Below are 23,352 nucleotides of genomic sequence, written 5' to 3'. Positions count from 1 at the left end.
ACACATTTGCATAATCTAAAGTTTACCCTCTGATGTGGTCAGATGATCAGGGAGTATTGTGCCACACCAGAAAAGTTTCATCTTTCAAAGAACTAAATTTGTTGATACGAGCCTTTGCTGATATATCTTCAGAATAAATTAAGAAACATATGAGAAAAAGCCCAGTGAAACATACTGTTGCATCTAAGGTAGTGGTATTATTGAAAGTGTTTATTTCACCATACCCTCAGTACCCATGGTACCACTAGCTCACTCTGATATTACAGACACGATGTGAGTCATGTAAATTACCATACTTCTCTTTTGGCGTCTGTGGTTAGGAAGAGCTCAGTTTGTGGCCCATCTCTAGGAATTACATTAGACTTGACGTTGTCTATGTATGTACTAACTTTGCTCCTTGTTTCATTTAAAATTTTCCACTGATATTTGCCTTTTGCTCGATTTCTCTGCTTCATAATTTTGTTGGACTAGATGTTGTAAACTACCTAAAATCACTTTTGCAAAAGGGTAGAAAATAAGTTATTATAACAGAAATAATAAACAAATACTACCTAAATAAATATCCCTATAACTTGGTAAAAATGAAAATTTTGCAATATTAAGTAAAATACAGAAATATAAGACAGGTATTCAAGAAAGGCTAGCAACTCCCAGGTCCTTGTGTTGAATTACAACTGGGAACAATATATTTTTTAAGTGTTTATTAAAGAAAAAGAAAGCACAAAGCTTCAGGAAAGTAAATGCATTAGGGACCAGAAGAGAGACAAATCAGAATGCTGTTTGGATGTTTGGGGTCTTTGCTTCAAGCATAAAACTTTTTTTCCCCCCTAGAAACACTAAATAAATAAATAAATAAATAAATACTGACTGATTTGAAATATAAAACCTCAGCTAGAAGGGAACTGAACCTCAACCCTGAAGTCACGCCACAAACTCTTTGAATTTCTTCCATGCTCACCATCATAAAATAATGGAAATGTTGTAGCCTGCCTGTAAAATCTAGAATTATTGTAACACTCTAGATAGTATCTCCTATTTTTACGAATGATTACAATTAAGAAGTAATTATTCCAAGTCCACACACCAAAATTTGTTTGATCTTCATGAAATTTGACATAAAACACTGGTTTAATAAACCAAAGTTTCAGGGGGAGAAAATAATTGCCTTTTCTCTCTTGCAAAGAGTTCAGTGGCTCAACATTGGAGTATATAATTTCAAAATAATCAAGCAGCTGTAAATAAAATGGATTTCAATGAAGCCTGCATTACTGAAGCTTAATACTAAAATAAGTAAGAATTTCTATCTAGGTTGACTTAAGCAGAAATCACTACTAGGAAAGACTATAAGAGAAATACATACCAGTGATGTTGTTCTCTGCATAAAACCAAAAAATTATCAAAATAACAAAGATAATGATTAAGATAAATAAGACAGACATAATAATGATATTTGGACTACCTTATCTAACAAGAAATGGAAGAGAGACGATGAAATGGCAAACTTTCAAAAGCTGAAAGCTTAAATGGTAACATGAATGCTTCCAAATTAAATATCCTGGAAAGCTGGAAATTCTGGTTTTCTAATATGCTAAACAAAGAAATTCTAAGAGCAAGCTGTTCTCGCTGAAGCATATTAAAATGAAGAAGATGGGACCAAGTAAATATTTAGAGGAACATAAAACAGCCTAGCCATTGTATAGAAAGGTGCCAAATGTTAATGGAAATATAAAAAGTGCAGAGTTTCAAGTTTCACATGAATTGTTCCATCTTCAAGGGAGTGGCTAAGAACAACTAATGACTATATTTGGGGGAAAAAAACCATCAAGCCACCACACAAAGGCATGCAGAGTCACCACAGTACGTTACTGTGAGTCAAACAAATGATCTGAGGTTTTATTTGGTGTACAAAGGGAAAAGCTAAAATAACAATATTTCCATAATAACATTTTTTTAAAACTCAAAATAGAATTTATTAGGATTTTCAATAATGGATAAAAATGTAAACTGGAGTGCTTTAAAATGTGCTTCAAAGTCACAGATGGAAGGCAAAACATTTTGAGTTGGGTTTTTTCCCTCTAAGTTGACTCTTAAACAAATGTCATGGCTCACTTCCTTCAACTCAGGGATTAGAAAATGGATATTGTGTTCTACTGACAAGAGCCTGTGTGATTCTTAAAGAAAACAAGTGCAATTCAGCTCCACCAGCAACTATGTGACTTTGGGCCAGTTACTTATCCTCTCAGAGTCTCTTTCTTATAAGTAAAATGGGAAAAACAATGTAATAATTTTTGTAAAGACTTTTGGCAGACTGCCTGGCACATATAAAGCATTCACTACAAGTTAGAGGGGAAAAAACAACAAAAAACAAACAAATAAAAGCAATTCAGTGGAAAAATAGAATAACATGAACATTATGATGAAATATTTCAAAATTTAAATGAAAGTTTAAAAATTACTAAGGAAAAACTCAACTTACTCAAGGAGAAATTGAGAGGCAAAATAAGAAGAACTAGTACTTAATAATATTCCACTCCCCACAGAAAAAAGACAAGAAAAGCCACACAAGATGCAGATGAATTTACAGGCAAGAGGCAAATTCTAACCAAACTCTGAAAGAGCTTATCTTTCCAATCTTACATACTATGCCACAGAATACAAAATGAAAACAAAAAACGCTCCCACCCTAATACTTCAATCAGAAAAGTCCCAGATGAGAAAGGAAAATTATAGATTAAAATCCTAAATAAATATTACTAAACTGAAGCCAGCAGGATCTAAGAATAATAGATTATGATCAAGTACAGTTTAATCACAGCATGCAAAAGGAATTTAGCAACAGGAAAGCTATAATTAAAATTCAAGGGGCTGGCCCGGTGGCCCAGCGGTTAAGTTTGCACATTCCACTTCAGCAGCCCGGGGTTTGCTGGTTCGTATCCCGGGTACAGACCCACACACTGCTAGTCAAGCCATGCTGTAGCAGGTGTCCCACATATAAAGTAGAGGAAGATGGGCATGGATGTTAGCTCAGGGCCAGTCTTCCTCAGCAAAGAAGAGGAGGATTGGCAGCAGATGTTAGCTCAGAGCTAATCCTCCTCAAAAAAAAAAAATTCAACAAGAAATAAGAGGGGAAAACCTCTTCTCAATTACAATAAAAGCATTGGATAGGCATCAACATCTACTTGGGTTTTCACATCTATTAAAAACTAATAATAGAACTTCTTAATCTTATTGACTATCTTCCAAAAACACTGGGAATACTCCCTTTAAAATCAAGAATAAAACAAAGATGTTCACTATGAATGCTCCTTTCAGCACTGTAGTAGAAGTTCTTGTTAGCTGAGAAATAAAGACAAAAACAATAATAGGTGGAAGATTTGGAAAGGAAGCAATAAAACTGGTGATTTGCAGATGACATAATTGTTGACATAGGAAATCTATTTTTGAATAATAAGTAAAAAACAAAAGGCATAAAGATTCTAAAAAAATCAATATTTAGAAATTTGCATATGCTCTTTATAAAGAAAATTGTGAAACTTTATTAAAAGAAGAATGTATAGACAGGAATAAAATATTCATCCATAGAAAGACAATATCACTCAAAGTTTTCCCACACTGATTTATGGAATCAATGTTATTCCCATGGAAACTCAAAGGCTTTCATGCAAACTGACAAGCTGGTTGTAAAATTCATGTGGAAAAGCAACAGCCTAAGAATAGCCAAGACACTTCTAAGAAAAATGAAATCTTAGGAAATCTACAGTAACTAAGATAGTGATGTTCAGAGATGTACTAGTTTACCAACAGAAAAGAGAAAAACTGAGAAATAGGGCCATACATAAATGGAAACAGTATATGAATGAGAAAGCATGAACTATTCAAAAATAGTGCTAGAATTATTACTTAGAAAGAATAAAATGAAGTTGATCCCCACCACGTCACTCACAAAAAATACATTCCCAGTGGAATGAAGACTTAGATGAAAAAGGCAAAACTTTAAACTTTTATAAAGAAATAAAGGATTATGACTTTTTGATCGCAGGATTGGAAATGTTTTCTAAAATGAACAAAAAATTATAACCATAAAACAAATATTGATAAATTAAATTAAAGTTAACAATTTTAATTCATCAAAATTCACCTAAAGAAAATAAAAAGATATACTATAAATTGGGAGAATGCAGGAGCTGGCCCAGTGGCATAGCAATTAAGTTTGCACATTCTGCTTTGGCAGGTGGCTCGTGGTTTGCTGGTTCGGACCCCAGGTGCAGACCTACGCACCACTTGTCAAGCCATGCTGTGGCAGGGGTCCCACATATAAAGTAGAGGACCATGGGCACGGATGTTAGCTCAGGGCCAATATTCCTCAGTAAAAAAAAAAAAAATGAGGAGCATTGGCGGCAGGTGTTAGCTCAGGGCTAATCTTCCTCAAAAAAAAATTAGGAGAATGCATTCACCATGTATAATCACAAGTTAGGAGAATGATTTTGCTATCTATTTATCTATCTACCCAACAAGGTATTTGTATATATTATATATAAAGAATTCCTTCAGGGCCAGCCCAGTGGTATACTGGTTAAGTTCACCTGCTCTGCTTAGGGGCCCAGGGTACGCTGGTTCAGATCCTGGGCACAGACCTGACACTGCTTGTCAAGCCATGCTGAGGTGGCATCCCACATAGAAGAACTAGAAGGACCTACAACTAGGATATACAACTATGCACTGGGGCTTTGGGGAGAAAAAAATGGGGGAAGATGGGCAACAGATGTTAGCTCAGGGTCAATATTAAAAAAAAAATAAAGTTATTGAAAAAAAGAATTCCTTCAAATCAATATGCAACAGACCCATAACCCAAAAGAAAAATAGAAAAAAGACAGAAGAAAAAAAATGAATGCCCAATGACCAATAAAAAAATAAAAGCCTGATCAACCTGATTAGTGAGCCAGGAAATGTAAATTAAGACCACTGTGAGATGTCTTTTTAACCCTTTAGACTGATTTCAAAAAAAAAAAGGAGTTGTCTGACAAATGTTAATGAGCGTGTCTAGCAAGTAGAACACTTACATGTGCTGGCAGAAGTGTAAACTGATGCATCATTTTGGAAAATAACTTGGCACTATCTTCTAAAGCTGAACATGCCTACCTTATGACTGAGCTAGTTCATTCCTAAAGAAAGACCCTAGGGAAACTCTTGCATATGGACACCAACAAAAATGCATGAAATGTACAAAAATGTTTTATTATTGTTTGCAATAGCAAAAACAAACAAAAAATGTCTATCGGCAATAAAATAGATAAGTAAACAGTGGGATAATCACACAGTGGAAAAGTAGTAAAAATGAATTAATGCACTTTATTGCTGATGTTCTAATTCTTTTATTAGGTGTGGATTCACAATGTTTATCTTATTATGTTTCAGAATGTACGAAAACATTCCATACATTCTTTTGTATGTATCAACTATTACATAATAAAAAGTGAGAAAAAATGAAACCCTACAACCATAATTAAAGCAGCTCCCTGGAACATAACACTTAACCAAACCACTAGGGAAAACTTTTTCCAAATTTTTCATTGAAATTTTCTTGATTATGATCAACAAATCTGAACAGCCTAATTGGTTTGCCTGAGTATTTAACGCAGCTATGGAAAATGCAGACTTACACAATAAGAAAGTTGCACTAATTTGGGAAGATTTGGCAAAACCAAGACAGAAATCTTAATCTGGATATGAAGAGTCAGAACAAACTTGGGGAAAGCATTACTGGCAGTTTAGGGGGCCAAACTGAGTAAAAGCTCTCTTAACTCACTCACTGGATTAACAGTGATCCTCAGTCCCTTTATTAAACACGCTGACTGGTGAACAGCACAGTGAATGTGAACAGATGTGTCTTGTATACAATTCTCCAATATGCTAAATCAGGACTGATCGTGTTGGTTCCCAGGTGTGCCAGATATCTTTCACTTGCCTGTCAAAGCCACTCTCCACTCTTCTCATTCTCCTGTCTGTCCTACTAAAGTAAGCTACACCATACACATCAGTATGCAGCTTTGGCTTCCTGTTGGGTCCAACCAGTGAGAAGTTCGAAGAAGGAGCATGACTTAGGGTAACCATTCCTGGATGTTGCATGATCCCTTAGGCTTTCCCTACACCCTGCCTACATCTTTGTATACAGGCCCTTTATTAAACTCTCCTGGAATTAATCTGAGTATGTCGTTTCCTACTGTTTGAACTTGTTTATTCCTATTTGAAATCATTATTGTGATTTCATGATTAAATTAAACATTAGGTAATATAATAAAATACGAATTAAAAAATAAAAGAGCAGAATGCTTTGGAAACTGAATTGAATGCTTTGGAAAAACTCAATAAAGATAAGTCAATAAAAAATCTATTGTTAAATTAGGCATGGATGTGAAACTGTAAGAAGTAGGAGAAAAATTATAAAGATCTTGAAGGATTGTACCTCAGATTGCTTTCCAAGGGCCTCTAGGTTCAAAAGCTCCAATTTATAGATACCCATACTAGAAATCATAGACAATGAATTATGGGTGCGACTTATACACAAAGACCCAATGGAATCAAACCTGAAAACCATTTTCTCAAAGACCATGATTCTATTATACTTCATAATGAAGCTTAAAGAAAGTCTGATAGAAAATGATATAAACATATATACATACATATATACCTATAACATCTTAAGTTGAATAATAGGAATATGCCTATGAATCGGCATAAAATAAATTTTAACACACATTTCTAGTAAAAATACTAAACAGCAATAATTGAAAGAAATTTCCTTAATATGAAAAACATCTATTTTAAGTAACAAAAGTACATAAATATTTATAGAAAAAGAATAAGTTACTGTCTTTAATATTCAAAGAGATTATACAAATTGAAAACACTAAAATCCAAAAATATATGAACTAAAATAGTACTGCTAGAAGACAACAGGGCAAAAAATATTTATCCTTGTTAGCAAAGACGTGCAAATTTAAATATAGATAAGTGATTTTTGTTTATTCAAGTAACCAATAAATATTTTGATAAATTACAATGCTATTTGCTGGCAAAGCTGCAGGGAAGTTGCCATACTCATATGTTACTGGTAAGAGTAATCCTTTTGTCCAACACTCTTTGTAGTTCTCTGAGATTACACTACCTCATGCCCTCATTCTCTCCTGGGATTCCTTTCCTCTTCATGTAACTAATTCTTCCATATCCTTCAAGACTCAACTCAAATGTGCCTTCTTCCAGAACCATCACATTCTTGGGATTACTTTAAAATAATACCCCCTTTATGCTCACCAAGGAACTCATGAAAACTCCTTTTAATATGAAACATACCTTACCATAAACATATTTGCTTGTCTTTCTTTCTGTAGAACCTTACAGTCTAGCTACTCTACTAGACTATAAGCAAAGTGCAGAAGTGAAGAAATCTGTTTATATCTTTAGCATGGTACATAATGCCTGGAACACAGTAAATGCCTAATAAACACATACATAAATGCAAGTTGAAATAAATTAGTGGATGAATAAATGAACACAAATTATCAAAAGCAATGTCAGGATTACTCCCAAACTACCACGTTGTCCTTGAAGATAAATTCTCTGGAGAGGCCTAACTGAAGTGGTCCATTCCTGTCCTGGAGGATAGGGATTGCTCTGGTTCACATGAAAAAACAGGTGCATCTCCTTCTGCCATAAACCCTTTCTATATGCTCAAAAGTCAGTTGTACCTCCTTGAGGCAAACAAGCAGCCAGTGGCTTAGTAAAGAGTGGAACTGGAGGTAGGCTAAAAGAAGAGCATGAAGAATGAACCCAGCAAGGCTTGAGAACAGTTATTTACCTTGGGTCATGGCCAGAGTTCTACCAGTGAAGCCAAAGACCACAAGCCTGATAGCCTCAATTTATCAGATATTCCAAGTCACTCAGTTCAAAAAGGTCCCATGATAATGACACACAAATTATGGTTTAATTAGAAGAAAAGAAGAAATGGTACAGCAGAAAGTACATAAAATTCACTTCTGAAGAAGGATGCCTTATTAGAGTGCACAGCCTTAAGCAGACAAGGGGGCCCCGAGGTGCTATGTGGAGAAGTTAGAAAAAGAACACTATCCAAAGACTGGGCAAAGAAAGAGGATAAAGATAAAATAGGAGGATATATATGAAAAAAGCATTACTTGTCAGTTTTGCCTAGGACTAATCTTTATACTCTCTTTTCCCTCAGCTCTTTTGACCCTAAGTATAGTAAATCCAAAGATTTATTAGAAAAATATTGGAATTACTTATTTGTTTCCTTGCCATGAATTTTAGGATATTTTGAAGTGCAAAAAATGTCTTGGCAGTACCCATTTCCCCCCACAATTTCCTGGAAATTGTGTCATGAAATAGAAAACCACAAAGTGAACTGTTTTCACCCATGTGAAGGATATTATAATTCAGAGTTGAATTCTGACTTGAGGGCTTAGTATCAAAGTTATGAAAAATACTGACAAAAAAGCAAAGTCAGTAAAACTAAAAATCACAAAATTTACTCATTTAAATAAAAAAATTAAACTTCAATAACCACAGATATTTAAAGCACTGATTTATAAAATACACTACAAAATACATAAAAGTCAGCTGACACTGCAAATTTAATGTATCATAAATTTATCCTAAAACTAAGATATTATCATGCTACTACTGCTCCTACTACTTACAAGAATGATGATGACAACCACACAACACCATTTAACCAAAACAAACAATTTAGAATTTAGAAGGACTCTGAGAGAGTTTTGTTTTAGTCAGAAGAAGTTTGAGTTGATGGCTTCCTCAGATAATACTTCAAGAAAAACAATGGGCATTCAAAAAATGACATTAAAAAAAAACCACAAAGAATGACTTTAGTCCATTAACCTAAGGACTACCTGAATGAAAGTGATTATTGAATATATTTCTACTATCGTTGTGGAATCAGTGATAAAAGTGGTAACATTTCTTTGACTAGAAATCTTCTTGAAAAGCAAAGTCTGAACTGCCATTTTTTCCCCCTTCATTCTTCTCCTAAACAGAGGGAGCCTGAATTAGATCAAATAAGAGCTACCACCAAAGGGTAAGGGAAGCTACTTGAAATAATGTCTATTTCAGATAAGCGATGCTACTTGAAATAATGTTCATTTGAAGTAAATTCTCACTATGAATAGGATGGAATAGTAAATATTCATTAAAAGTAATAATTATCAAAATAATGTTCATAATGTAAAGTTAAGGGGAAAAACTAGAATACAAAATGGCATATACACGACAGCATTCATGAGTCCATATAAGTACGTGGATAACAGCTACTGTTATAATAATGTAGGCTTATCAATATTTTTTCCTGTACTTTTCTTTTATATTGTAATATTTTCAGGAGAAAATAAACTACCACCAAGTCCCACCATCAAACTTTATAAAAGACTTTTTTAACACTCACAGCATTATGAAAACATAAATCTCACATCAGCTATGGCTACAATGTGATTATCCTGTGCCTGGACAAAGAAACTAAATAAATGAGTGGATAAAAGTCAGAAATGATTCACCAAATAGCAAGGAATGAAGGGATAATATATTGGAGAAGTAAAAACAGGTATGACATTCATTAAAATGATGAAGATATTTTATACATGCAATGAGTCTTGCTAATAAAACCAGATAAATACGAAAAGGTTAAAAATCTTATTCACGAAATGAGGTGACTCAAAACTCCAAGTAAATATGGAAAAAGTTTTATTCAGCAAAATAAGTGGTTCTAAAGTGCTGGCAATGAACTAAAACAAATAGAGCTGTTACTACTACTAAAAGAAACACAAAAGCAGAGAAAACAATTATTTTAGCATGACCAAACTCAGTATATTTAAATGTTAACACTCTTCTAAAAGGGAAAAATCATATGCTGTTATACCCCTTTAAAGTTGTATTTTCTTAGCCAATTCTACTAAGTAATAAAGAACTACTGTTTCCATTTTCTTATTGTCTTTGAAATCAACCTTATGTTCTTCTTACTATTGGGTGATGAATTTTTATCATTAAAATGGATCTATGGTTTAAATGATGATAGAATTAAAATTTATATGATCCTTTGTATTTGGAAAACTTTATAAAATTAAAAGTTTGATTTTTATAAAATTTGAACATATAACCTACTTATAAAAATTAGTATAAGTCTATTTTAAAAACTGCTAGTTTTTAAACTAAAATGATATGGGACTTCAGTCGTTTGGATTCAGTCTACATGCTGAATATAAAGTTGATGTTACTTGCCTAGACTCCAGTTAAGAAAGAAGTGGGGTGGGGGCAGGGACTTCCATTAGGCAGTGAATATACACAAAATTTCTATGAGTTTAGGACAGAAACTGATACCAAAATACATCAAGCATGATTTGATATAATACTATATAATTGCATAAACATGTATATTGTTGCTATAGAAATGCAGATGGTTTGGATAAATACCACTACCCTTAATGATTGACAGTGTCCAATATATGCAACTGAAATAGCACACAATAGAACCTGCCGCAATTCTGCCAAGCAAGTGAAGATTATTCTTTCATAGCTAATGTATTCAGTGCTTGACGCTAGTTAGATTTTGCTTAAATTAGGTTATTTTTTATTTGTTCTTATTCTATCTTCTTTCCCATATCGATGCCATTATGGCTTATTATATGTAGGAATAACAAATGTGGCCTTCTTGATGAGGTTCCTGTTTTTAAATACTACACAGCTTTGAAGAGTCACTCCCACTAAGTGAAAAACATTTTCAAATGGCCTGGGGGCATTTTCGCACACTCTACTGCTATAAGCAAGACCTATATTTAAGAGCTGCCTTATAATTCTTGCTGCTTGGTAAGCAGGGATGTAGTAGGGAGAAGAATTCTTCTGGGGGTGAGGCTGAGGGCCATCTCTACTACTCTAACAACACATGTATCTAAATCCACGAATTTGGGAATGTGTGGACAAAGATGCCATACTGCTTTCAGAGAGTACAGAGTACTGTAACATGATTACAGCAAAGCTTTTACATATGAAAGTCAAAAACTAGCACTTTCATAATACACACTAAGAATATATATGCATGTTAATTCTTTCTAAGCTTAATATCATTTCAACCAACTTTCATGAGCCTAGCACTTTCAGAAGCACTGGGGATAGAGCACTCACTGTCTAGCAGAGAAAAAAGTAAAATAATTAATCGTACTCTATGTAGTAAGGGCATGCATATATGCACAAAGTATGATCTTAAAATCATACAGATTGTAATAAAACCCACTATTAAGGCGCCTAGGCCTAAACTGAGAAGAGACCTAGAAGCAACCCAGGCTAATAAAAACTGATCTTCATGTAGATCATGAGAAAATGTTTCCTAAATTTCCTAAATTCTGGGAATTATTTTTTATAAAAGCAATGTTCCACAACTGCATAAAACAGTTTTTCAAGTTTTATTTTTATAGCATTATTTGTGCATAAGCACTTTGTGTCAGAGTTCTATACCCATTCTCTTTCACTCCATTTAGTTCTTACAGCAACCCAATAAATAAAGTATTATTGACTCACATTTGTTACTGGGAAGATTCCGTGCCATGTGCTTTATGTACATTAATTTTCAGTCACAACAATACTGCTAAATTGATAGTATCATCCCCATTACACAAATTAGGAATCAGGTTAAAAAATTTACCACAGATTAAAACATAGTAAACAGCAGAGATGGAATTTAAATGTAGGTGTCTGGCTCCAAACCTCAACCAGTTCCCCAACTCCATACTGATTAGTACTCAGTCTCCAACCAGTCAGTCCAGCCTCACATCCCTCACCTTTCCTGCCACAAATCTCATAGCCAGACAAAACACACCTCCTCACATTTCAGCACGCTGCTCTCTATGCACTTCGTGAACTTACCAGCCTTTACAGTGGTTCAAATTTTAGCCATCTGTCAGAACCCAGTTCACATGTCACCACCTTCCCCAATACCTCCAAAACAATGAGTCATTCTGGCTCCCACAGCATTTTGTTTATACTTCTATCAAAATGCTTTCATAGTGAAACTCGTATTATGGTATGTTAGGTCTATCTCAACTCCTGGGCTGAGAACTCCTGGGAGGGCCAAGAACTACATCTTATTCATCTTTCTGGTACCTAGCATGGATCATGATACCAAATGAGGTGATCAGTAAGGTCACATGGTTTCACATTAGTTCACATGTAAAGTCTTCCACATTATGATCACAGCCTCTTTTTCCACTCTTCTTCAAGTATCCTATTCTCCAGAACTAACAGACCACTTGACATTTCTCCCACAAGTAACTCCCAAGATTTTGCTTTGCTCACATTTTTCCCCTCTACACACTGTACCATTCCTTTCCCAACCCTAACATTCACCTATAAAATCCTGCCTAGCTTTCAAAATTCTACTTTATTTCTGCCCCATCCAGGAAAAACGCTTGTAAGCCTAAATACTATAAACTTTTCCTTTTTCTCTACACTCAGGGCTCGATAAAGATATTTGTCAAATATATCACAAGTGGCCTATACTGGGGTGATGATATGCATTCTAGAGAAAAGAATCACGTTATTCTTCCTTTCACCCCCAGTTAAAGAACAAAGTGTTGCTACAGTAAACATTTATTTGATGTTAACTTGATTTAACTTGAATTCCTTGAATTAAAAACTACAATATAATCTAATACCATGAAATAATTCTTCCGCCTATGTTTCCCCCCCTATTTTGCACTGGCATACACTCTAGTAAGAATTAAGTTGCACTGCATTATAATCATGGATATAAATCCCAAGGCAGGGAGGAAGTTGGTCAACCTTAATGGTTGACACTGTCCAAAACGTGCAACTGTAATATCATATAAGCATGCTGCAATTCTGCCAGAAAAGCAAAGGCTATTCTTTAAAGTTAATGTATTCAGTATGCGATACTATTTGGATAATTTTGCTAAAATTAGGTTGGTTTTCATTCCATCACCTTTCCCATACAGATCCTATTTCTATGCATGGGAACATAGAAGAAAATAAGTCACAAAGATAACTGCAAATGTTTATCTAAGCACTATCTGGGGAGACAGTATTTTGGATATCATATTTGCAACATTCTTCCCCTAACTGGCAGAGGTTGGAGCCAACAGACTTCATTATTCTAATTCCAGTGGCAAGACCACACCTATGGTGGATATGGCTATAACAGATTGTCTCGTCCCTATACCATAAAACCTGATATATCAGCCTTCCTTTAATTCTGATTCCACAATTCCAAGCAACCTTGTGATTGTGGGCTTTTTTAGCTTCCAGTGCTGCTCTACCTATAGGAAAAAAAAGTTTCTAATGACGAAATTTCTCATTTTAAGTTTCACATAGAACTCATAGTTTCTGCATATTCTACATATTTTTATCCCTCGTAAAATAATTTATCACCATAAATCAATAAATTAATCTTTTTAGTTTTAAACACTAATTTCATGAGCTTGGTCAACATGAGTCTGTGTCCCAGAAAGTAAGTCCATTTTATAGGCCAAAGACTACACCCCCGAACATGACAGGAAATCAATGCTATTCTTCAGGGCTTACTAGAGAGGGCCTGCCAATTCCTCCCTTTCATGACAATAAGTTGACAGTATTTCTTTCAACAAATCATGTATTTTACTTCCTTTATTGTTAATTCCAAGGGATATACTGGAGGACAGTATCTCCTAAAATGAACTAGTTTACACTTCTATCCTTTATAAAGTTATTTTAAAAAATCAATTATCTGTCCTATTTGGTGATAAATAAAATCCAAACTGTTGTTATCAAGGTACTTGTCAATCGATCAGAGGGACTTTAATGTTAATAGGTTAAGATCATTATTTTTAATATTATCAAATAAGAATGCTCTTATTATATTTTTAAATGATAATGCTTATGATTTCATTCTAGCAAGGATAACTTACTCATGATATTTGGATAAAACTAGACTTTACCAATATCTTCAATTTGCTTTACAAAGTTTTATTTTGTTTTATTTTGTTTGAGATGGAAGGTGAAAACAGAGACTGTGGAAGATCCAAATATTTTATTTCACGACAGTGATCCACAAAATAGAATACCAACTCAGCCAAGAGAAATCAGAGCTGTGCACTTATGAGATAAATCAGAGGTTTTTTACAGCGTCAGCTATAAAACATGAAGCAAATATGTTCAAAATTCTCTATTGGGAACCAAGATGACAGTGAATGCATATATTGTTTATATCATCATATACAAAAATGGGAACACGAAAATGCTTTTATTTATTATTTTACTCTTATATTTACTTTTCCCAAGCTTCCACTGTATTAGATTAGTTCAGTGTTTACCTACGTTGTCTACCATAAAAAAAAAAATCATCTTAATGTCTTGCAAATGTTGGGATATATAATAGCAATTTAGTTTTGATCTTATAAATGCCAAACAGAAAAGCTGTAGAAAAAATTAATAGTATAACTGGTTGGAGGGATTTACATTTAATCAGAGTGTCTTGTGACGAACCTCTATTCCTTTTTCTTCATATTTTCATGAGTGGACTTTTGATCAAGAAATGCTACTGGCTTCATTCTGTCCCTTTACTTCTGATCATGAGAGGTTGCAAAGACTCATCTCATTGGTGAGTGTAAGAGAACACATTAAACTTGCCCCACTCCACTCCTTTTTCTCAGTTCAGATCTGCCTGTAATGAAGACACATTCTGGTCTGCTTTTTTTGTTGTTTTTTTTGCTGGGAAAGATTTGCCCTGAGCTAACATTTGTTGCCAATCTTCCTCTTTTTTTTTTTCTCTCTCCAAAGCCCCAGTACATAGCTGTATATTCTAGTTGTACGTCTTTCTAGTTCTTCTTTGTGAGCCACCGCCACAGCATGGCTACTGACAGACGAGTGGTGTGGTTCCGCACCTGGGACCTAAACTTAGGCCACCAAAGCAGAGCATGCCAAATTTTAACCACTAGTCCATAAGCGCTGGCTCAAGCCTGTTTTTATTCATTCCTCTGTGGCAGAGGACTGTGGACATCCAGCTGTGCCAGTTGCTGGGAGGGTATAACTGTCTAACTCAGAGGTGAACCCCATTTTATCCATACATATAATGCATGTCCTCCAATTCAGCCTCTACTGGTAATCTGATCTCCAACTGCCTGGCACCTGTGTCTGTCTCTCACAAGTTTCCAGATTCTAGAGGGGATGTGATTAATGTGGTTTATCCCACCTCTAAAACCCCAACAGAGTGGTCTGATGAAACAGAGGTAGAGATCTACAGAGACTGACTACTGTAAAATTGCTCACTCTTATTCATTCATTCAGTAAACACTGAATGAATGAATACCAGGTACTGTTCTAGGCATGGGGATATGGTAGGGAAGAAAAACAAAACCTAGTATCAAAGGAAACCAACACTAAGCACACACCATGCTGCAGGTAAATCAGCATGAAAATAGGAAGAGGAACATGCCTGTGTTTTCTTTTTCATGGATTTCAGAGAACAGATTATAGTATTTCATTATATTGATTAAAATAAAAATAATAATAATAGTTTGATATACAACTTAGATAGTCAACCATTTGGATCTACAAAAACAGCAACTGTCATATGGTTGAGCCTAGTAATTAATTTGACATACAAAAATAAGCAAGTAAATTCCATCCTCTTAGAATGATACAAAAGACCATATAAATATAGAAAAATCTGAAGTAAATTTAACTTAAATAATGATAATAAAGAGAAATTTTAATTTAAAGTGGGGTTTAAAATACATACATAAGTAAATAAAAACCACCTTTTTTTCCAGTTTTATTGAGAAATAATTGACATACATCATTCTACAAGTTTAAGGCATACAGCATGATGGCCTGATTGACATATATCATGAAATGATTACTACAATAGGTTCAGCCAACATCTATCTTCTCATATAGATACAATAAAAAGAAAAGAAAAAAAAAAGAAAAGAGGGAAAAACTTTTCTCCTTCTGATGAGAACTCATAGGATTTAATCACTTAAACAGCTTTTCTATATATCACATAGCAGTGTTAGCTATAGCCATCATGTTGTGCATTACATCCCTCATACTTATCTTATAACTGGAAGTTTGTACCTTTTGACCACCTTCATCCAATTTCCCCTACCCCCACCCTCCCTGTGGTAACCACAAGTCTGACCTCTTTTTCTGGGGTTTCGATTTGTTGTTTTTTTTTTAATTCGCCATATAAGTAAGATCATACAATATTTGTCTTTCTCTGCCTGACTTCTATCACTTAGCATAACGCCTCCAAGGTCCATCTCTATTGTGGCAAATGGTAGGATGTCCTTGTTTTTTTAATGACTGAATAATAACTCCATTCTATATATATATATATACACCACGACTTCTTTAGCCATTCATCTATCAATGGACACTTATGTTGTTTCCATGTATTGGCTATTGTAAACAATGCTGCTATGAACATGAGGGTGCAGGTATCTTTTAGAATTAGTGTTCTCATTTCCTTCAGATATAGTCCCAAAAGTGAAATCGCTGGATCATATGGTAGTTCTATTTTTAATTTTTTGAGGATCCTCCATACTGTTTTTCAGAGTGGCTGTACCAGTTTACAATCACATCAACAGTGCACAAGGGTTCTCTTTTCTCCACATCCATGACAGAATTTATCTTTTATCTTTCTGATGATGGCCATCGTAACAGTCATGAGGTGATATTTCATTATAGTCTTAATTTGCATTTCCCTAATGACTAGTTATGTTGAGCATCTTTTCATGTACCTGTTGGCCTTTTGTATATTTTCCTTAGAGAAATATCTATTCAAGTCCTTTGTCTATGTTTTAATCAGATTTTTTTTTGCTACTGAGTTGTATGAGTTCTTTATATATTTTGGATATTAACCCCTTATCAGATGTATATGGTTTGCACATATTTTTTTCCCATTTCTAGGCTGTCTTTTCATTTTATTGATGGCTTCTCGTACTGCACAGGTGTCATATCCAAAAACTTATTACCAAGACCCATGTCAAGGAGCTTTATTCCTATCTTTTCTTCTAGGAATTCCATGGTTTCGGGTCTTACATTTAAGCCATTAAGGTAAAACCACTTTTACAGATTAACTGGATCTTATCAGTTCTGGGTAATAATACCATTCTCTTTCCCATGACAAACTAACAGAAGTAGCATCAGTTTTCTTTTAATATACTTGAATATTAAAGATTAAATATCAAAAGTAGCACTGATTTCCTTTTAATACAATTGAATATTAAGGATTCATATTAATCATAACACATATCCCTTCTAAAGTGCTTCTCATATTTACAGTACTTTACAAATATTAATTCTGAAAAATCACTAATAGTGCCAACCCAAGATAGATAATTTGCATACGTTTCAAAGATAGTCTATATCCAAAACGCTTTTTACATCTGAAAACTGGAGATTTTACAAAACTTCTGACAAATTGCTAACTACCAGCTAACATTGACACAAAACATTTTTCTGTATTTGTAAAACACTATAATCACTAGGACACCATCAGGAAAGAGGCAGCATCTTCTGAACTAGTCTGAGAGCCATTCTGCTCCCTGGGAAATTAAGAAAATTCTTTATGCCACAACTAGAAGGACCTACAACTATGTACTGGGGGACTTTGGGGAGAAGAAGAAAAAAAAAAAAGAAAATTCTTTAAAAATTGTATACTCAGTACAGAATTATTTAAAGTTAGAGAGTAAAGGTAATCAGAGGGAAAAGAATGGTTTTGTCAGTGGGAACAAGGGAGAAAGGCAGTCATTGAGAAGGTACCCCAGCAGAGACAGAGCTGGCCTACAGAGCAGCATGGCCCTCCATGCCAGCCTGAGGTATATCAGCCAATGCCATGTCTCGATGGTCACTGCATCTCAGTTTACATATGCTGAGAATAGGCATGCTACTCTATTACAAGTCTCTAAACTTCAAGATTAGGCACAATAAATAACATATGGGGATGATTTTCTGAACAGCAGTAAGAAATTTTATGAAACATTATGCAGTTACTTCTTTAGATTATTTTTCATCTCTAAAGTCTCAGTTGGAGATCGGATCTTGAAGACTGTAGCATGATGATAACATTTCAGAAAAAAGAATGATAGTTTTAAAATGAGCATATTTTACAGAAACTTGTGGCTTATCCTATCCTCTCATTTTTCCTTTCCATAAAAATTAATTCAATGATTTAAAAGTATATTTTCACTATAATCTGTTGCAAGATGAGAGCTCTAGTGTAGTTCAAATACCTCTATCTATGTTTATCAAGGTTTGCTGAAGTGTAACTGATTTTCTCCAAAGTCAATCCTTGCTAATTTTTCTAACATTAACTTAACTTTTCAAAATTTAAAATATACCAGTATGTGTAGTTACTTTTCAGTTATTCTTAATCACAGCATTCAAGTGAAGCTTGAGTCAAAATAAATACTATAGTTCAGGTAACTAATAGTTGGGTCATATTCAAAAGTCATCTGAGGATAAACTCAGACAAAATACTTAGTTTTTAAAGTGGCAAATTTAAGTTGCTATTAACCTTGATACAGTTTTTTAAACGTTCTAGAAAAAAAATTGAGGCTGGGAGACAGAATTCAATCCACGGGAAAAAATTAATTACATATGTTGACAAATTAAGTAGGTCAAATAGGAATCTAGATGACTCAACAGGCATTATGAAACTATTCTGAGTATCATTCAAGTAACCATAAACTTTATATCTCTTGATATTCTTCAAGATGCTTACTGAAATGTTTTATGTTTATGAATTTTAGACTCTCCATGTACAGTCTTTGTTTTAAAACCCAGTAAAGACAATAGTTGAAATGAAGATCAAATGATCATGGTGCAACCTTCAGACAAAACACAGACACACACTCAACTAGTGGAGAATATGTCTTGCTGTAAAATTCCTAGTATGAGGCAATTTCTAGATACACTTACGTAAATAAGATGAATTATAAAGGTTTTTTGAAATTACATTTTAAAATATAGTGTAAATCAAGAAAACAATGTCATAGTGCTTAGAACAAATACCAATAACAGAGAAATCTAAAATTCTTGACTATTTGACTTTTAAGAAAAAGACTTCTAAGCAGCTCAGTAACACTTGAATGCTGACAATAAAGTTCATTAGCGAATCAAGTTCAGCAATCATTTATTAGGGGCTTACCATGTACAAGGCAGTGTGCTCGGCACTTAGAGGAAGCAAAAGCAAGTAAGACTTCACTTTCTCACATATATTATGATTGGAGCAGACGCCAAAGCTGGCACCAAATAAACCCATTTACTTCTACAGCCTTTTCCAGCTCAAAATTTTTCCAGTCTCCCGGCAATATTCACTTACAGGATGTTGTTGTTGTTGTTGTTTTTCTGGGAAAAAGACTTTCCCCACCCTTGTTTTTCTGTCTCATTTTATTCCTATTTTTAATTTATGCCATCTTGTTGTATTTTATGTACTCTAAGTTGCCTTAAAACCATTCTAGAATGAGCCAGGGTATAAAAAAACAAATAGAGAAAAAACACACACAGAAGAAGAAAATCAAGTCAAGGTATCCCAGGACACACTGGAATGTCAGATCTTAAATACCAAATTCCCCTTTCTCAGTCAGTATATTGCTCTTGGAGTCAGAATATCTACATTTTAATGCTACTTCAATATATATGAAATTTTAGGCATGATTTTGACCCTCATTAAGGCTTGGTTTTATCACCTGTAAGTAAAGGTAAAAACAGTCACATCACAGGATTTTGTCTGCATACTACAGAATAGTTGGTATGTAGGAGGTGTTCAATAAAATCAATTCTATTTCCTTCCTTTACAAACTCATTAGCTGTCTATTGTACTAATATTCCCACAAAATGTCAGTCAACAACATGGCATGCTTTGTCAGCAAAAACAGAACAAATGTAAAATCAGAACGTGGAAAAACCAAGACAGTAAAATCAAGATAAAATCAATTTAAAAATCCTGTCCACATTTTCTTATACTTACTACATCAACCTCAAGTACTTTGCAGAATGAAACAAAGGTATTTTTTAAGCAAAAAAATTTTATTATTTCCTGTAAATTTCTGCTTCTTAGAATACATATATGGACCCCAGAGGGTGCATATGAAACCACATATGTATGAACAGTTTCCTGTTGTATTATTTTTGAAAAATCATCAACATCACTTTTATATAAAAATAGTATAGCTGGATTACAAAATAGGCTTCAAGGTTTAACTTGAATTTTTTTTTTAATAAAAGCTTGATATATCAGTGACAATTTTAGTTTGTGAAGGGCTCCTTCAGGCATTCTCTCCAAATTGATCTATATATTTAAAACAATCCCTACCAAAATCCAAGCAGGCTTTTTGTTATTGTTGAAATTGATAAGCTGAATCTAAAATGTATATGGAAATTCAAAGAACTTGGAATATCCAAAACTATTTTCAAAAAGAAGTAAAAAGTTAGAGTACTAAGACGATCTGACTTCAAAACTTACTATAGAGCTTCAGTAATTAAAACAGTGGTAGTGGTATAAAGACAGACATAGGGATCATCGAAATAGATGAGAAAGTACAAAAATATGCCCTTAATATGTATGGTCAACTTATTTTTGACAATAGAACAAGGCAATTTAAGGATAAAGGATGGGCTTTTCAACAAACGACTCCTTTACACAATATGCAAAAACTAACACAGAATGTATCAGACCTAAATGTAAGAGCTAAAACTACAAAGCTTCAAAAATAAAAAAAAAAAATCTTTGTGATCTTAGATTAGGCAACAACTTCTTAGACATAATGCCAAAAGGATAATCCATAAAGGAAAAAAAATTGATAAACTGGGCTTAATTAAAATTAAAATATTTGCTCCTCAAAACATTATTAAGAAAATGCCACTCACTGGGAGAAAATTTTTGGAAATCATATATCTGATATGGAAATCATATTCTGATATCATATATTTGTATCTAGAATACATGAAGAACCCTTAAAACTCAACAACAAAAAGTCAAACAACCGAATCAAAAAATGGGCAAGAATTTGAACAGAAAATTCACCAAGGAAAATATATTAATGGCTACGTGAATACCATTAGTCATTAAGGAAATGTAAATTAAAACCACAATGAGATACCATTATATACCCACCAGAATGGCTCTTACCAAAAAGACTGAAAATACCAGAAGTTGGCAAGGATGAGGACAAACTGGGATCCTCATACATTTCTCCTGGGGATGTAAAAAAACAAATACCACTTTTGAAAATAGTTCCAATTTTACTAGTTTCTTAATGATAAACATATTATTGAACCCTGCATTTATACTCCTAGAAAACTACCTAATAGAATGAAAAGATATGTCCACACAAAGATTTGTACCCAGATATCCGTAGCAGCGTTATTCAAAATAACCAAAAACAAGAAGCAATCCAAATGTCTATCAACTGGTGAATTCATAAAATTTGATCCATACAATGGAATACTGAGCAATAAAAGGAAAAACTTCTAAACAAGCTACAACTTTGATGAATCTCAAAAACATTATGATAATTAAAAGAGGTCAGACACAAAAGATTACAAATTGTAAGATTCTATTTATAAAAAATTTCCAGGAAAGGCAAATCTATGAATACATAATGCTGGCCGTGGTAGCAGAGCTCAACGGCAAATGGGCATGAGGGGATTTGAGGGGGTAATGGGGATGTTTTGGAACTGGATCTGGTAATGATTATACAACTCTAAATATACTAAAATCATTGAATTATACAATTACAATGGGTAAATGTTATAGTATGAAAACTATACCTCAATAAAGCTGTTAAAATAAAAAAAAGAACAAAGATTGAGTATACAAAGTTCAAATTAAAGCCACAGATGATTTTTGCAATGATTAATCAATGAATTATTAGTTTGAGATGTTTAACCCAAAGAAGGAGACACAGAGCGAAAACACAACTATTTTCAAACACTTGATGTATTTGTATACATATGTAACATGCCCTTCAGAGGACAACTAAGACTAATAGGTCTTAACTAGAACGAATAAATTATAAGAATTCAAATGCAAATCAATACACTGAAGAACTCTCTAAAAATAAGAGCCAAAGTTTCTAAAAGATAAGAGCTATCCACAATCAACAGGCTGCTCCATGAGTCAGCCTATTTCTTGTTACTAAAACTGTTTAGAATGGTTAATTGATCAACTATTTAGGATTGTTCAGAGCAGATTTCTATGTGGAATGGAACTGAATGATAAACCAGATGATCTGCAAGATTCCTTTCATTCTAAGATACCATTAGCATTTTTATTTCTGCCACTGAACAGATCTCTTAAAAAAGAGGGCAGCCTCGAGTCAAATAGATTCACTGAAAGTCAAAATCACAGTCCAGTCCAGGACCTAGGACAAAGCCTCTACTTGACTGATGACCCAGACGTATAAGGGGTCTGGAGGTGATGTTGTCAAAGTCCCGGATGAATACATTGAGATTGGCCCAGGTAGCTATTGGAGAAACTTAGTCTAAATGTACTAGCACAGAGGGTTGCCTTTTAGCCAGTAATAAACTGTCTTTTGATCTGATAAGCTTTAGGACACATATTTCAAATAAATTATCTAGGCTTTTTTTTTAATTTAAGGAAGTAAGTGACATATAAAAAGACTATTTTATTCATTTTTTCTTAACAAAAATATATTTCAACTGTAGAAAAATGAGTAGAATTATATAACTATTGCACTGTTTTATAAATAATGGTTATTTATTGTCAAAATAAATCTCCTGTTGCCTTGAAAAACATTTGACCTGAGCTTAAGTAAAACTATTATTTCAGGAATTATCTCTGAAATAGCCTACACGCCCTTTTTGGGATGCTTGGGGAAGTGGAGGGGTGCAGGTGTGGGGGTGGATAGGATGTAACAGCCTCGACTAAAACAAAATAAGATAAATATGACGTTAGCAAACAAAAAACACACTTAAAATTTCAGTGAAATTTCTGATAACATAGTTTTTTCTTTGGCAATTAAAATCTTGGAATTTTTATAAAGGAATACTTATTTTAATGAACTATTCCAACAAATACCCTTACAAAGACATTTTCTACCTGGTTCAAAACCAGAGAATACTATACGTATGCGAGTGTGTATATGTATTTTAAGTTTATACTTTTCTAACTTCAAATTTTGGATTAATTAGGTCATTTTAGTCTTTAAAGAGATGAGATATTAAACATGGCAAGGAGACATAGTTGAAATGGCCAGCAAATGACAGCTATTAGCTTGCTCTTGGTTATGTATGAGTGTATTTGTGTTTCAGTGTAGT

General features: G+C 33.8%; 1 protein-coding gene across 13 annotated transcripts in view; it reads right to left on the bottom strand.

Annotated features, from left to right (window-relative positions):
• FOXP2 (forkhead box P2) overlaps positions 1 to 23,352 on the bottom strand; it is a 516,090-nt gene that overhangs the window by 390,728 nt on the left and 102,010 nt on the right. The window contains exon 2 of one of the 13 annotated variants that reach the window (XM_046670386.1): positions 21,203 to 21,268. The exons of the other annotated variants lie outside the window; for them this stretch is intronic. The gene's annotated coding sequence lies outside the window, so the exon portion shown is untranslated. The remainder of the gene's footprint in view (positions 1 to 21,202; positions 21,269 to 23,352) is intronic. 13 annotated transcript variants of the gene reach the window in all.

The sequence above is a fragment of the Equus quagga genome, chromosome 8 (genome assembly GCF_021613505.1).
Source record: "Equus quagga isolate Etosha38 chromosome 8, UCLA_HA_Equagga_1.0, whole genome shotgun sequence".
Lineage (NCBI taxonomy): Eukaryota > Metazoa > Chordata > Mammalia > Perissodactyla > Equidae > Equus > Equus quagga.
Note: the sequence above shows the minus strand (reverse complement) of the source record. Positions and strands in the feature narration are given on the sequence as shown.